Source organism: Cygnus atratus, chromosome 5 (assembly GCF_013377495.2).
Source record: "Cygnus atratus isolate AKBS03 ecotype Queensland, Australia chromosome 5, CAtr_DNAZoo_HiC_assembly, whole genome shotgun sequence".
Lineage (NCBI taxonomy): Eukaryota > Metazoa > Chordata > Aves > Anseriformes > Anatidae > Cygnus > Cygnus atratus.
Window position 1 is genome coordinate 23,092,414 of NC_066366.1, and position 15,184 is coordinate 23,107,597.

Consider the following 15,184-nt stretch of genomic DNA (forward strand, 5'->3'; position numbering starts at 1 on the left):
GCAGAACCCCACTAGTGACTGACTGCCAGCCTCATGCATCTCTATTTACTAAAACTGTTTGAGCCAGACCCATCAGCTACAATTGTTCACCCATCATATTATGTATTTACCTAGCTGTATGGTAGATATTTTGTCCAGAAAGTTACTGTGAGAAACAGTATTGAAAGCTTAACTGAAATCCAAAAAGATTACATCAACTGGCTTCCCTTGGTCAACTATATGGGTGACCTTGTCATAAAAGGAAATTAAGTTCATTAAGCAGGACCTTGTCCTTGTGAACCCGTGTTGTCTGTGACCAATAACTGCATTGTCCTTCAGATGTTTTTCAATAACTCCCAGAATAATTTTCTCCATAATTTTACCAGGCACTGAAGTGAGACTGACAGGCCTGTAATTACCAGGTTTTTCTTTCTTGCCCTTCTTGAAAATTGGAACAATGTTTGCCAGCTTCCCGTCAACTGGGACTTCTCCAGATTCCCAAGACTGTTGAAAAATAATCGAGAGAGGTCTTGTGATGATATCAGCAAGACTGGTAATTGCCCAGCTCTCTAATTTGTCAAGATCTCTCTGTAAGGCCTCTCTACCCTTGACGGAGTCAACCGCTCCTCCCAAGTTAGTGTCATCCACAAACTTAGTATACCTTCAGGTTCTGTCATTTATGGAAACATTAAAGAGAACTGGCCCTAAAATGGAGCCCTGCAGAACTCTGAGTACCCTGGGATGAATCCTATTGGGCCTCATAGACTTATATGCATCCAGCTGGAGCAGCAAGTCCTAAGCAAGTTTGGGGTTGGCGGGAAGTATCATTACTGCAGTCACAGTCCTTAAACTCAGGGCACCTAGGGTCCTAGGGCCAATCTTTAGTGTTAAAAACAGAAGTGAAGAAGACATTAAAAGTCGTTGCTTTGTCTATGTTCTTGTTTGTGAGGTGACCATCCATATCAAGTAACAGTGAAATGTCTTCTCTGGTCCTCTTTTTGCTGCTAATGTATCTAAAAAAACACCCTTTTTATTGTCCCCCACAGTACTGGACAGCTTCAACTCTAATTGAGCCTTGTCCACATGAATTTTCCCCCTACAATACTGAACAACATCTCTGTAGTCCTCCCATTTCACCCAACCTCGCTTCCAGTAGCCATATACTTTCTTTTTCCACCTAAGCTCTAGAAGAAGATCCCTCCTCAGCCAAGCTGACCTTTTTCCTCGCCTGCTTGACTTCCAGCATTTTGGATCACCTGTTCCTGTGCTCTTAAATACTGGTACTTAAAAAATGACCAGCACTGATCGACCCCAGTATCTTCAAAAGCAGTTTCCCAGGGGACCTTACTAAATAGTTCCCTGAGCAACCAGGAGTCTTCTCTCCCCGTATCCGTGGTTGAAGTTTTGGTTGCAGTATTCCTCCTATCACCACAGATTTTTAACTCAACTACTTCATGGTCACTGTGGCCAAGATGGCCGCCACTCGACACTTCAGCCATGAGGCCTTCTCTCTTCACAAGCAACAGATCTAGGAGGGCACTTTTCCTGGTTGGCTCCCTTAGTACCTGTGCCAAGAAATTATCATCAAGGTGTTTAAGGAGTCTTCTGGAGCTATTTGTATCAGCTGTGTGGTATTCCCAGTTCATTACTGGCAAGTTGAAGTCACCCATAAGGATAAGGGTGGGTGATCTAAAGGTATCTCTTAGTTCCTTAAAGGATATTTCATAGGTGTTATCATCCTGGCTGAGTGGTCTATAGTAGACTCCCACGATGACACCTGCTTTATTTGCTTGTTCTTTAATCCTTATCCAGAGACTCTCAACTGTGTTATCACCAAGTTCAAGCTTTGTGCAGCCCAGTCCATTTATTACATACAGCACCACCAACCCACCTTGCCTGCCCTGCCTATCCCTTCTGAAGAGCCTATAATCATCCACTGTAACACATCAATCACAGGATTCATCCCACTAGGTTTCACTTGTGCCAATTATGTTCTAGCTGTGGGACTGAGCCAAGCCTTCTAGCTCTTCTTGTTTGCTCCTCGTGCTGTGTGTATTGGTGTAGAAACATTTCAAATGTGCTTCATTGTACCCAGCACCTAGTAAAGCAGTCTGAAGGATCTCACTAGTATGCAGTCCCTCAGATTTTGTCGTGCCATCCCGTAGTTTATCACCGACAGGCCTAGTTTTATCCCTTTCCCCCTTCCAATCTAGTTTGAAGCTCTGTCAGTCAGCCCTGCTAATTCCTGCACAAAAATCCTTCTTTGTCCCTGAGAAAGGTGCAATATATCGTGTGCCAGCAGGCATGGTATTGTGTAGGCCAGCCCATAACTGAGAAACACCAAATTCTTCTGGTGACACCAGCCTCGCAGAAGTATGTTGATCAGCTGGGTAGGCCTGCTTCTTTTAATATTCTTCCCTGGTACTGAAAGGATAAAGGAAAATACTACCTGTGCTCCTGATTCTTTAACCAGTTGCCCCAAAACCTTAAAGTCCCTCCCGATTGCCCTTTGGCTACTTCATCTCACTGCTGATGTGAAAAACCAATAATAGATAATAACCAGAGGGCTGTAACAGGCTACTGACTTTTCTAGTAATGTCTCTTACTCAGGCCCCAAGGAGGCAGCACTATTCCCTGTGGGTTGGGTCCAGACTGCATATCGAGTCCCCTATTCCCCTCAGAAGGGAGTCACCTATGACAATAACCTTTCTTTTTTTCTTGATACAGGTTGTGTGACTTACCCTAGGCAACCCCTCTAATCTAGATAGACTTTCTTTCATATCATCATTTGCTTGGTAGCAAAAGATTTTTTTTTTGGCATGACGAAGGCCACAGTGGCAATAAGCTGAAAGACAAGTGGGAACTTAAAGGAATAAATTCAGTAGTAAGGAGAACTGGGTTATTTCATAGCTCTCATACATGTCCTTCTGCATACCTACAATAGCCAAGGTAGGACTACAGTATTCAGAATATAGAGAGTTATACTCTGAAAGAAATATAACTCATTTCTTTATTATAAATAAATTCAACTTTATTTTTCCAGTTCTTGAAGGCCATATAAACCAATTTAAATATATTACTTAGGACTGTACACAGCTGATTAGTAGGCATAGACAGTGATACTTTATTTTTCAGGAATTAAATTTCAGTGTTTGCGTATCCAATAATACTTGAATTTTAGTCTTGACCCTAGTCTATCATATTATCTCTACCAGTGGCTGGTGGGCATATCTTCCTTCCATCTTTTGATGATTAGAATAGAGTTAGAAGTTTACTTCTGTTAATGCTCATCATTTATTCAGTATGTCCTTTGCCCAAATTGTAATCCTTGAAACACTGATACCAAATTAGCATTGATCATCATAGCAACTCATCACTGAGTTAGTGGAGATTTTCCCACAGACTTCAATAAAATTTGGATCAAACCTTTAAGAAACTCTCTTAATTATTACCAAAAGCAGCTTTCATGCTTACTGATCAAACTTTGTTACAACGGTCTCCATTTTGATCTCTTTCAAAGGAAAATTAGAGTGCTTTCCTGTTTCTCTAAAGCAAAGGATCATTGAGAAGACTGCAAAATGTTACTGGTTTTCATGAATAAACATCCACAGTAATTGAATACAAAGGGGAAAAAAGGAAAGCAGAGAAAGAATGGTTTTTATGATTCTTTCGCAAAACAGCACACCTCAAACATTATTATAGCCTTCTGTGTTTTACTGAGTACTTTTCATTCTTTACCTTTCTAGTCACCTTGAAGACATAAACATAGTGCGAGTGATTAATACAGCAGGTATTTGTTGTGTTTGTCTCTTGCTGCTGTGGACTTTTTTCCTTGCTTCTTTTGGTGAGAGCTATAAGTCCTCTTAATAAAGTTAAGGAAATATGGTATGAAATTTCAAGGGGTGAAAAGCTGTAAAGGAGCTTATTGAGAGAGTAAATGCTAAAATAGGTAATGCCTTAATAAAAACATTCTCATCTTTTCTATATTATGCCACTTATTAAATATAATAAAATTACCTGTGGCAGGTAATATTGAATGTTTTCATATTTCTTTTTGGTAGTTTGATTAGCATATCTTATACCTTTTACTAAAGAAAGGAATATTCTTACTATTTACACAGGTGAAAATTCATGACATTGGATCATTTTTTATGACCTAATAAATTCATAAGTAGGTTCAAAGTCCATTGAGGTCACTGCACTGATTTCCAGAAGGCCTCTCAAAACATATTTGTTTGTTTGTTTTTTCCCCAAACCAAATCTCAGTGCCAAAAATCTAACTTACTTAGAAAATAGTTTATTAATATTTATCAGAGTATTTTCAAGCTCATCTTAAAAGATGGCAAATTTATCTTCATTTCCAGCTATTTTGTGTTTTTGTAAGTATGCTCTTACTAGTAAAATATTTCGTTTTCTATTCATCTTAAAAAAAAAAAAGAGGAAGACATTCCCTAATCTGTTTTATTCATGTTTTTCTAATAAAATATTCAATATATCAATATAAAGGATATATCAGTTCCTCAATATAAATAATCAATGACCAAAGCTGAATCAGAATCTTTAAAATCCAGTCTTTTTGGCTAACAGGATATGAATTGATATATTAATTCTATTTTCAGAGCAAATAAATGTGTTTTGTTACGCAGACTTTCACAATTTATTACATTGTTCTTTACAAGATGGTTCTTTATCTGAAATCAGTAAGTCTGCTTGCATGTATATGTTACTTTGACTGATTAACAGAAACCAGTTCTTTTAATCTCCTTAAATTTAATATTTGAGTATTGCAGAGAGTTGTTTTTCTTTTCAAACCATCTTCTGAATTATTCATATGTGATGATTTCAGAAATACAAAACTTGGAAGAAAAGGAAAAAAAAATGAAAATAAATATAGGCAAAATACTATCCACTAGAATATGCTTTTTATTTCAAATATTCAGAGCACACATCCACTAATGGCCTACACATGCCTAAAGAACATATGACTGGATAAAAAAGGACTTCAGGGTTAAGGGTTTTATTTACTTAAGATTTTCTAGTGCCTGTTTTTGCGAACTCCACTTACTCTTAAAAAGACAAAATGTTTCAGCCCTATCTCAGGAAATAAAGAAATAACAATCTCTTTGCTGATATATGAAGCACAATATAATTCATCTGGCTCTACAGTATAGAAGACTGGAATATTTAAAGTCATTTAGAGTGGTTTTAGTCTGAACTCCCTGTTTTCCTTTTTTCTTTTTCCCTGCATTCCAGAACAACCAAACTTGCTGATAAATATCAGCACAAACTTGCAGTGTTCTCTTATGCTTTGATTTGTGATGTTGACTTACACCAGATGAGCTGGCCCCTTAGAATTCTTATATCTTGTCTCGCCACTATGGTCAATAAAGCTATTATGTAAAAAGGGCAAAATGCTACTTGTATTTGTAATATATGCTCCTAGCATTTCTCCCTGCATGTCATATTTGTCTACCTCACTGTCAAAATACATTTTTACTGTTAGCAGTAAAAACTAAGAGAATACTAGGCAGGTTGCATTGTCTCACGTACTAACAAACAGCAAAACTGACAGATTTTAGTTGAAATGACTGCTTGAGTCAATGAAAGCCTTGAATTTTTAAAAAAGTGTTTAATAAAATGTTAATCAACAGTGATCTAAAGTAATAGAGATTATTTGTAAAATCCCACTATTCAATTGAAAAATATTTCAAACTTTTGTCCAATTAGCCTGAGGCAAAGCCCTTTGAGAGCTCCAAAAAAAAAAAAAAAAAAAAAAAAAGAATTTCCATTCTGAGTTTTGGGTACAGTATCAAGAGAGTGTTGGTAAGAGTGGTGGGCTAACCTTTTCTTTTCCACTTCAACAATTAAGCTATAATGATCAGTTTGAAGTCCTGAAACTGTACCAATCCTCAGCGTAAATCAGTCTGTGTTTGATAAAGAGCACTGTGCTGTTCTTTTGGTGTTTTCATGTGCTATAATCATATGTGCTTATAGAAAATGCGTAAGTAGTAATTTATAACTAATTCCTGATGCAAACCTGTTCTCTTCTAGTGAAAGCAATGTTTGTTATTAACCAAGGCCAAGAATGAATGCATACTAATGAGATTGTTGTGTTTTCTACATATTTTTAGTTTTATGGTCTAATTATATGATTCTGAAAAGATAAAAATACATTCAATTTGAGAGGTAACGGAATATCTGTTACTAAGATGATTTGCTAATTACTGTTTTGCAATTTATCACCAGAAATATGGATGGTACAATAGGAATAATCAAAAAGGTTGATATATCAACATGATCTAAATGAAAAAAAATATTACTTGGAAAATTATTTAGTGTGCTGTTTAATTAATACTGCAAGTACTTTTGCGTAGTTTAGTAAGTGTTTTTTTTCTGTTTCACTTTGTACCTCAGAGCTGCATTTGGGGTTTGACTCCTAGAGCTGCAAGATGTAACTGGTATTCTTATAGCTATAGTAGTCCTGAAACAGATTTAGGATTTAGAAGCTGAGAGCCTTGAGGCTGACTTTCAGCATTACAGCTTTAGAACAACTATATCATATGGGTGTGATATGCTTCATTTACTGTCTATAGTTGCTGGGTATTCCTAGACTTTGATAAGTTTTCTTCCACTGTTAACAGTATTTACCTATTTCTATACATGGATTTAGCCCTTGTATGGTTTTTTCTGTGTGTAGGATTTACAGATGTCCAGAGATCTCTGCTAAAATACAGCAAGTATTTCAAGCTGCCGCAGTCATGGATTTCTTACAAATACATGGGATGAAAAGCTGTTAAATCTGGCTTATTCTCTGATCTTTATTTCACAGTATCTTATTCCTATTTTATTGCTGAGGCACCTCACTCAGAGAGGAAACTGATAGAATGATCACAGAGCTAGGACTCTCAGGCCAGAAGCTCATTACTGGAGCTCCACCATGTTCATTAAAAGCTATTTAGATTATAAAATTAATAACTTTTAATATTTTTATTATTATTTCAAAGGCCTGTATTTTATAAATGAGAAATTTAATGGAGGATATAAAATTCATTTGACATATCTATGTAATAAAATTTCTTCTTGAATTGTTCTTTAATCTACAATTTAAAGATTGATTTATACTGGTTTATGTATGAATCTATCACTGGTTTATAGCATTTTATAAGTTTAAAATACACTTTGATATTTTTTGTATGATTTAAGCACATAGCTTCTTTCCATTGAGAGAAAACTTCAAAGTGTGACTTGAGTGACTTCAAACCTGTAAAATGAAGCTATTTCATTCTAGTATATCATGTGATCTTCTGAGTGCTGACCCGGGCCATAGAAGTCCTAAGACCAGAAGACCACTTATAGCAAGTCCTCACACCATTTGCTAGCCATCTAACTCAAGTGTTGTTGTCAACACTAAAACTGGGAGTATATTAAGAGTATTGTAGGTGCTTCCAGAGGAGGATCCACAGCAGCAGTAATAAGCTTGGTAGAAATACAATAAACAAAATTTGAAGGGAGCATTCTCATTTTTAAACTCTAACTTCTTTCAGTTCTTTTCTCCATTCTGATATAATTCAGCTTCCCTGCCCCCTCAGTAGATATTGCAGTGTGCTCTTGAATACTGTATCATTTTTATTAGTATTGTAATTATATTTAATGTTCCATTCTCCCATTGGCTGCTGAAACCAAATAAAAATAATGATCTATTCCCAAATGTTACTCCTATAAACTAACTTGGGCCAGACAACATGTGAAAGAAGACTTGTGTGGTCTTGTTACACAAATAGATAAAAAAAATCATAAATCTAATCCTCTAAAATCATAACACTGGCCTAAAAATCCTGAGGAATTTTTAGTACCTCTTACAGATCATGTATGTTTCACCACGACATGTTGAAAATTTAACATTAGATGTGTGACAGTGTCTATTTCCTATCATTTTCCTGTTCTGCCTAGAACTCAATAGCTGTCATCCTATAGCCTCTCACACATACTTTCATATACATATATAACCTTTCCTCTTGTGTCACCTCCAGCAGGTTGTCATACACCCCTGTTCTTCTGATTCTCTTGCACTGCTCTTTCCTGACATATTTTTCTTCTGCATTTTCAACTAGCCTAAATTTTTCATCAAAAGTGCATGAAAATCACTCATTTATATAAATAACATCATAACAACCTACACATAATACAGCTGATCGTTAACTAGTACTGCTCAAAATAGCTTTTTCAACCACAGTTTAAATATATATATATATATAAATTGTATAAGTAAACAGAAAAGGTTATTTTTGTAGAAAAATTCTTCCCCCTCCCCCCACCGCCCCCCCGAAATCAGTATTAAAATGGGAAATAAAACAGGGCAACAGCTACCGGAGTACTGTATGAAACAGCTATTTTATTAATTTTGATCTTATTCATAATAAACTTGCATTAATAGAACTGTAAGATCCAAGACTAAACTACTGCTAAGCCTGAAACAATAAGTTCCTTATTTTGCAAAGAAGGTAAGAATGCTCTAAGATACATCCCTTCCATTTGTTAAGTTGTACTGTGTGCTTGCTATACTTAGCTTTTATTGAAAAAAAAGGTCCTAGATTTTACTGAATAAAAGGTAGGATTTTAGTCTTCATGGCAACAAGAGCAACAGAAAACATAAATTCCCTGTGTAACACTGTAGAAAAGCAGGCATGGACAAAAGCCTATAGCAGTAACCATTTTCACCAGTATTATGCAAATTCTTTCAAGAAATATGGAATCTTAAATATCGTGGTATTTTCAATGAAAGCTCTGAAAACTGACATAAAATATATCTAAGTTAAAATAAATGGTGATGGACTACAGTAGAAAGACAACAGATGGATTAATACAAAAATCTATCGTTTTGGTATTCAACTGACATTAGGCAGACATTCTATTAGGCTACTCCTACCCAAGCTCTAATGCTGTGTTTTCAGTCTAACCACTCAATTACTATGTCTTGCAAACTCATCTTCTTCTGCTTCTGGAATAAGCCTCTAAATTTAGCATAGAAAATTACTGCCTATAATCCCTCTCCCCTCCCCGCCCCCCCCCCCCCACTTTTTTTTTTTTAATTGCTAAGCTATTTATCTGTTATTTTATCCTTCTGTACAGTTTGGACATGGATTGATCCAAAACCTTAGTGTACCTTGAATATTTACTAGAGGACTGTATTTCAAAAGCCTCCACCATGCTCCCAGATTCTCTCAGTGTAAGAAATGGGGCATACAGCTTTATATCTCAAACTGGTTATTACAGTTACTAACATAACAACATTAGGTTAAAATCAGGATGAACAGCAACCATAATCTTCAGTGTTCATAAACTAAGTTGAATGTAATTAACCTGGCTTTTCAACTGCTATTTGACACTTGCATATGTTCTTTGCGTGGTATTTTTAGGTTGTTAAATACACCCTCACTGTGAAAATTGCTTCTAAATGCAGGTGGTGATTGTCTATGAAGGTCACCTAATGATGACCAATAACTGGAACTTGCAGTCAGACAAATTCAAATTAAAAATAAAACATTTTGCTAAAAGAAATCCAAATGATTGGATCCTCCATTCACTCTTGACTCCTAATCAAACTTTGAACTTTTCTAGTCCATATGTCTTAGCTAAGGACAGGACATCTAACTTAGGACAGAAGCAATTGTTTGAAAAATATTAAAAGTGTTTATATAAGTCCAGCAGATGTTAGACCTTCAGACCTTAGGCAATGTCAACAAATCTCAGAGTCTTTGTGGGTCTTTATAGGTCTGTAAACTTCAGAAAGACCCTTCGCAGTATGAACTAAGTTCTTCTCACCTACCTCACATAGGTTGTAATCTAGCTTTTTTATTATTAATATTTTTTATTTTTTTTTTATGCACAGTGGACTCACACTTCAGTTTTCTATACCACAACAAGATGCTATAACTTCAAAATCTGGTATATTACTTCTTCAACAATCCTTCCTTCCTTCCTTCCTTCCTTCCTTCCTTCCTTCCTTCCTTCCTTCCTTCCTTCCTTCCTTCCTTTTTCTGTATTACAAATCCACAATTAAGCTCATCCTCAGGCACTGAAAAAACAAGAAAAGAGAGCAAATGAACAGTCTATGGAGAAATATTTGGACATAATCTCTGCTCTCATGCATTTGGTAAATTCTTCAACTGATTTTGCTGCCAACTTCACTGCTAATTTTCATGAATACTAAAATACAACATTTACTAGAAGCCCAAAGAAGAAAAAAGGTAAACCAGTGGCTTACAAATAACCTGACAAAAGCTTTGGGCACACTGCTTGTGGCTTACTGCTCATTTTTCCTATCTATTATATTAAGAATCTTATCGTGAGAACACAGGTGATCCTGACACGTTCTGCTGAGTAACTGTCATAGAAAGAAGACATGCATTTAAGAAGAGAGGTTAAGAAAAGATTCACGCTCTCCCATATTTCTAAGTTAAATAAACTCTGCTAAATAGACAATATAAAATGAAATCCTATAAACAGTCTAAGAAACTAAACTAGAAGAGAAAAAAAGTTTCTTTAGTGCCATTATTAATAAACCTATTTAAAATAACAACAGCAACAACGATAAAATACATCTATGGCTACCAGTGACCAATGCATTCATAAAGAGCACAGAGAAGAAACACCATTGTATTTATTCATGCTATTTATGTTGCCATCCCACAGTTGGCCACTTTAAATCTGGGGAACGTTTTTTTATCTATAACTATGCAAAAATTCAGGGAAAGAATTGACAAATAAAAACAAAATTACTGAGATATTTTGTCTTGCCAATGTAAATGCATTTTATTTGTTTATTTAGTTAGTTAGTTATGAACTGCCACTGACTTTACATCACCTTAGAATCATTTTTCTCCAACAATTGCTTTAATTGTGCTATACATGCACAGTTTTACTCCTTCTGTTGTTCACAAAAGCAAACTGTTTGCCCTACTTAGGTAGTCATGGTCCTGGAAGCCATCATCAGATAAAAATCTGAATCATCATACAACTTGTTGGTTGTCCAGTAAGAAAATATTTTTCATCTTCATTCATTTTTAATCTAACACAGAGGTTTTACTTTAATGATAGTAATAGGTTTGGGACCTGCATTTTCATTCATAGTGTACAATAATCTGATTAATACATGTTTGGGTCCTGACTTCAATTTAATTTAATTTATTTATTTATTAAAGCTGAAGGCATTAAACTTACATGACTAATAAAAAGCAGTTGTATGTATAATAAGGAAAAATTTAATAGTGATCAAAATAAGATTTACACTTAGAATTTTATCCGGCTTATTCATAAATTTTCTTTTATTTTATATATTCAGTTCTATGTTTTTTATTTTTCTTTTTCCATTCTTATGTTTTTTAGTAAGTTTTATGTACATTTTCTTCAAGTCCTTGATTCTATAATCATGTTACTATGTAGGAGTCTTTCCTATTTTTATTTTTTGCTTTGAAACACAGAATCATGCAAATTTCTAGGACTCTCATAGATTAAAGCTAAAAATACGATCCCGAAAATAATAAGAATATAAAATTCAATGACCCAGGAATATTTACTACATATTTATTACAGTCTCAAACATTTTAAGAAAATACATGTGGGTCATGATTCATCATATTTTAATGCCTTGGGTTAACAATGTTGCTCTAACATCTTTTGGAAAATTTACTTGCAACATATAATACAATAAAATAAGTACGTTTTAAATTTAAAAAATATGTCTATTTCACATTTAGGGTGGTATCCTCATCACATGAATAAATAGCACTTATACTGATCAGAATTTATTTTGAGATGTATGGGATGGTTTAAAATATTGAGAAAAGATTGAAGTACTTTTATGACCTTCTATAGGTATTGATCTCTTTTTAACTGTTTTAGAATAGAAATGAAAGGTGTAAAAGGTGACTTTAAAAGACTTAGGTAGGAGAAATTTGCTGACACACATCATGTAGAAAACAGCTAAGGCATTGGGTGGAAGAAGTCCAAAGGAAAGCAGAAGCGTCACGAGTGAGTTTTTGGTGGAAGACACCATTAGAAACTGATTCAATGCTTTTGTATTAGTTAACGCAGAAATTAGTGTTGCTGATACAATTGAGGTCTGGATTAGTCAGGAAATAGGACTTAAACTTCTGCATAGAATAGATTCCCTCCATCTCCCAGAACATGTATAATTCATACCAGGATGGATCATTTCTTTAACTACAGCAGGATAACTTAGAATATTGGATTATATTTATAGTTGCTCACAGAATCATTCTCCATTTCATCCTTCATTCTTTTAGGTATATGCTTTTAAAATTGTACATATATTACCCTGAAATTCGGCAGTCTTTTATTCTCTTTTTAAAAAAAATAATAAAAACAAAATAAAACAAAACAAAACAAAATAATAAAATATGGCTAGCTTAAGATTTCATGTCAAGCTCCACCATATAAAAAAATTGCAGTTGATTTACAGACTTGAAGCTGTTGAAGTGAAAGTTAAGAAATGCTAATCCAGCTCTAAGTTTAGTCTGCCCTATTGAATATTAATTTGTTAGTGGGGAAAAGGACATATAGAGTGCAAAATATTTGCCGTTTTTAGAATCACTAGGAGACATTATGCATGCATAAGACAGCTGGTGCATTGATTTCAAAATTGCATAGACAAGTTTTAGATTTATTTCATTAAACGTTTAGCTTGAAGCTAGAGGCAACCATTCTACAGTCATTGACGGAGGAAAATGGCATAGAAAAATCTGTTTTCATCAGCAAATCATGCAGGTATTATTTCAAATGAAAGTCAAAATATTTCAAATTTTAGGTCAATACTCCTCTGTATCCACATAGTTGTACCTCATGGGGGCTACAGTTTAAATGAATTCTGTATACATTTTCTTCTATGGACTAATTTCCCAACCTGGTCTTTCTAATAATCACTGTAATTCTAGCTGGATTGCTTTTTTATGAAAGACAATTGTTTTGGTCTATAAGACACACTACTTTTGGGAAAAAAAAAAAAGGAGCATAAAATAAGTTACTTGGAAGGATTGCCATTAATTGCAATTATGCTGGGGGAAAAATAATCGTTATTTTAATTACATCCTCCTTTCTCTTACTGAATATTTCTAATTTAAGTAAATATGATTTGTTTTGTTTCTTTCACAGGGTTAGTGAGCAGCTGATCCCTATAAGAAGTTGTTCAGCTAAAGAGCCATAGCTTGTCAGAAAACATAATTTGAGCAACAAACTGTGAAACAATTAAATAACGTAGAAAAAGTTGATGAGGCTTTCCAAGTTCCTATATTAAGACATTAATTCAAGGAGTGCAGAGGTTAGCTTGGGAAATTTTAATTACATAGACTAGTTACATATTTGGGGGTTTAGTGTTGAAAAGCTGGAGAAAAAAATGTTTTAGAAACACATTGTACATATGATAAAACCTTTTCTTTTGCAAATTTACAAAGGTACCATAAACCTATAATTTGGCATTACATATTTGTTATTCATACAGTAAGGGTCACCATACAAATTCATACTGATGACCATCGATCTACTGATTTTGTTCTGCACAAATGTTGTAACTTTTAGTTCTTCCATTGATCACTGAAGACCCTGAAAGGAATAACAACAACAACAACAACAAAAGTCAATCTAGAGACTATGATATCATGGAAAAGAAATATGAGCAATATTTTTACAATTTACTTTGTATCAAAAATGGATCACATGCAAAAACAGCCTTCTGTACATTTTGATCCATGATATTAGAATGAAATGATGGCAAAATGAGTGCTTGTCTTTGGAGGAAAAAAACAAACATACAAGTAATTAATTTTTTCATCACAATAACATTTTTAGAGAGAAATCTTAAAATGTTTGAAGCTGTCCCTGATTTCTTAAAGCAATGTATTTCTGGACAGTGTTTGAAATGCAACATATTGATTGTACTGTAAAATTCTTGGTTAAAGAAAAGGGTAGAATAAACAAGACAATATGTGCCGACTGCATAGGTGTCATTTTTTAGTAGATGACATAGAGTTGGCTAACTTTAGAAAATCAACCAGCATAGCAAGTAGGTAGGTATCTTCTGAGTGCAGATTGGTTTCAGATTACATTAAAGTATCCATGATTCAGATAAGTATGCATTGCTTTTTTTTTTTTTCTTTGTGAGATTTTGTGTTCAACTAACATTGGGTATGCATTATATAGTATATATATATGTATGTATATATATATAATATATATATTATTAATATATTATATAGTATATATTAGTATGTATTAGTAATATGTTGCCTTCTCAACCGATCAATGAAGCAGCACATTGAAAGCATCATAGCTCAGCTGTGAAAAACAAAATTTTACAATAGTGAAAATAGAGTCTTATGGAATTAAATTATCAGTGACTGATAATGATTCTATATATGTTCCGCAATAAATTTAACACAGTGTTTTGTGTTAAGGGAAGCACATGTTATTACAATAATCCTATAATTAAATGTTTACATCTGTTTTGGTTTCCAATCTACAGACATATTTTTAATCAGTTTGGAAAAGATCCACTGGCATAATAAAAACATAGTGCCTAAGGCTGCAATTTTATATCAGGCCTCTAGAAGAAGTACATTGAACTAAAATAGATGACTGAAACCTGTGTAGGAATTACTGAGCCATCTTTAAACCAGCTAAATGAAGTTAATAACAGTACATAAGCAAGAGGCTGAAGCTCAGTATGAGCGATAAAATAGACCTGGGGAAAAGCATAAATACTTAGGAAATTAGTCTGCAATAATATTGGAGGTATTAAAACTACACTTCTATTGGTAATTGATTTATCATATTTTTGACTAAAGTATAAATACACAAACAATTATATTCTTGCATACATTTAGAATTGGGTATACAGAGTCGACCACATTTGCATCATTGATTTTTTTCCTCTTTTGCTGATGAATTACAAATATTGAGATATTTGTAAGATCTGGATGCTTGACATTATTGTAATACAAAATTGCACAGGAAAACTGGCAATTACTATGCTATAGTGCCTTTACACTGTTGCAATATAGAATATGTTATGGATATATGGCTTGTGGATATGAGCTTCGGTCAGATCTCTGGCTTAGAGAGACATTCTAGCAGAAAGTAAACTGTTAAACAGAAAATGAATTAGAGCACAAACAGTTCAGTCTTTGGCATT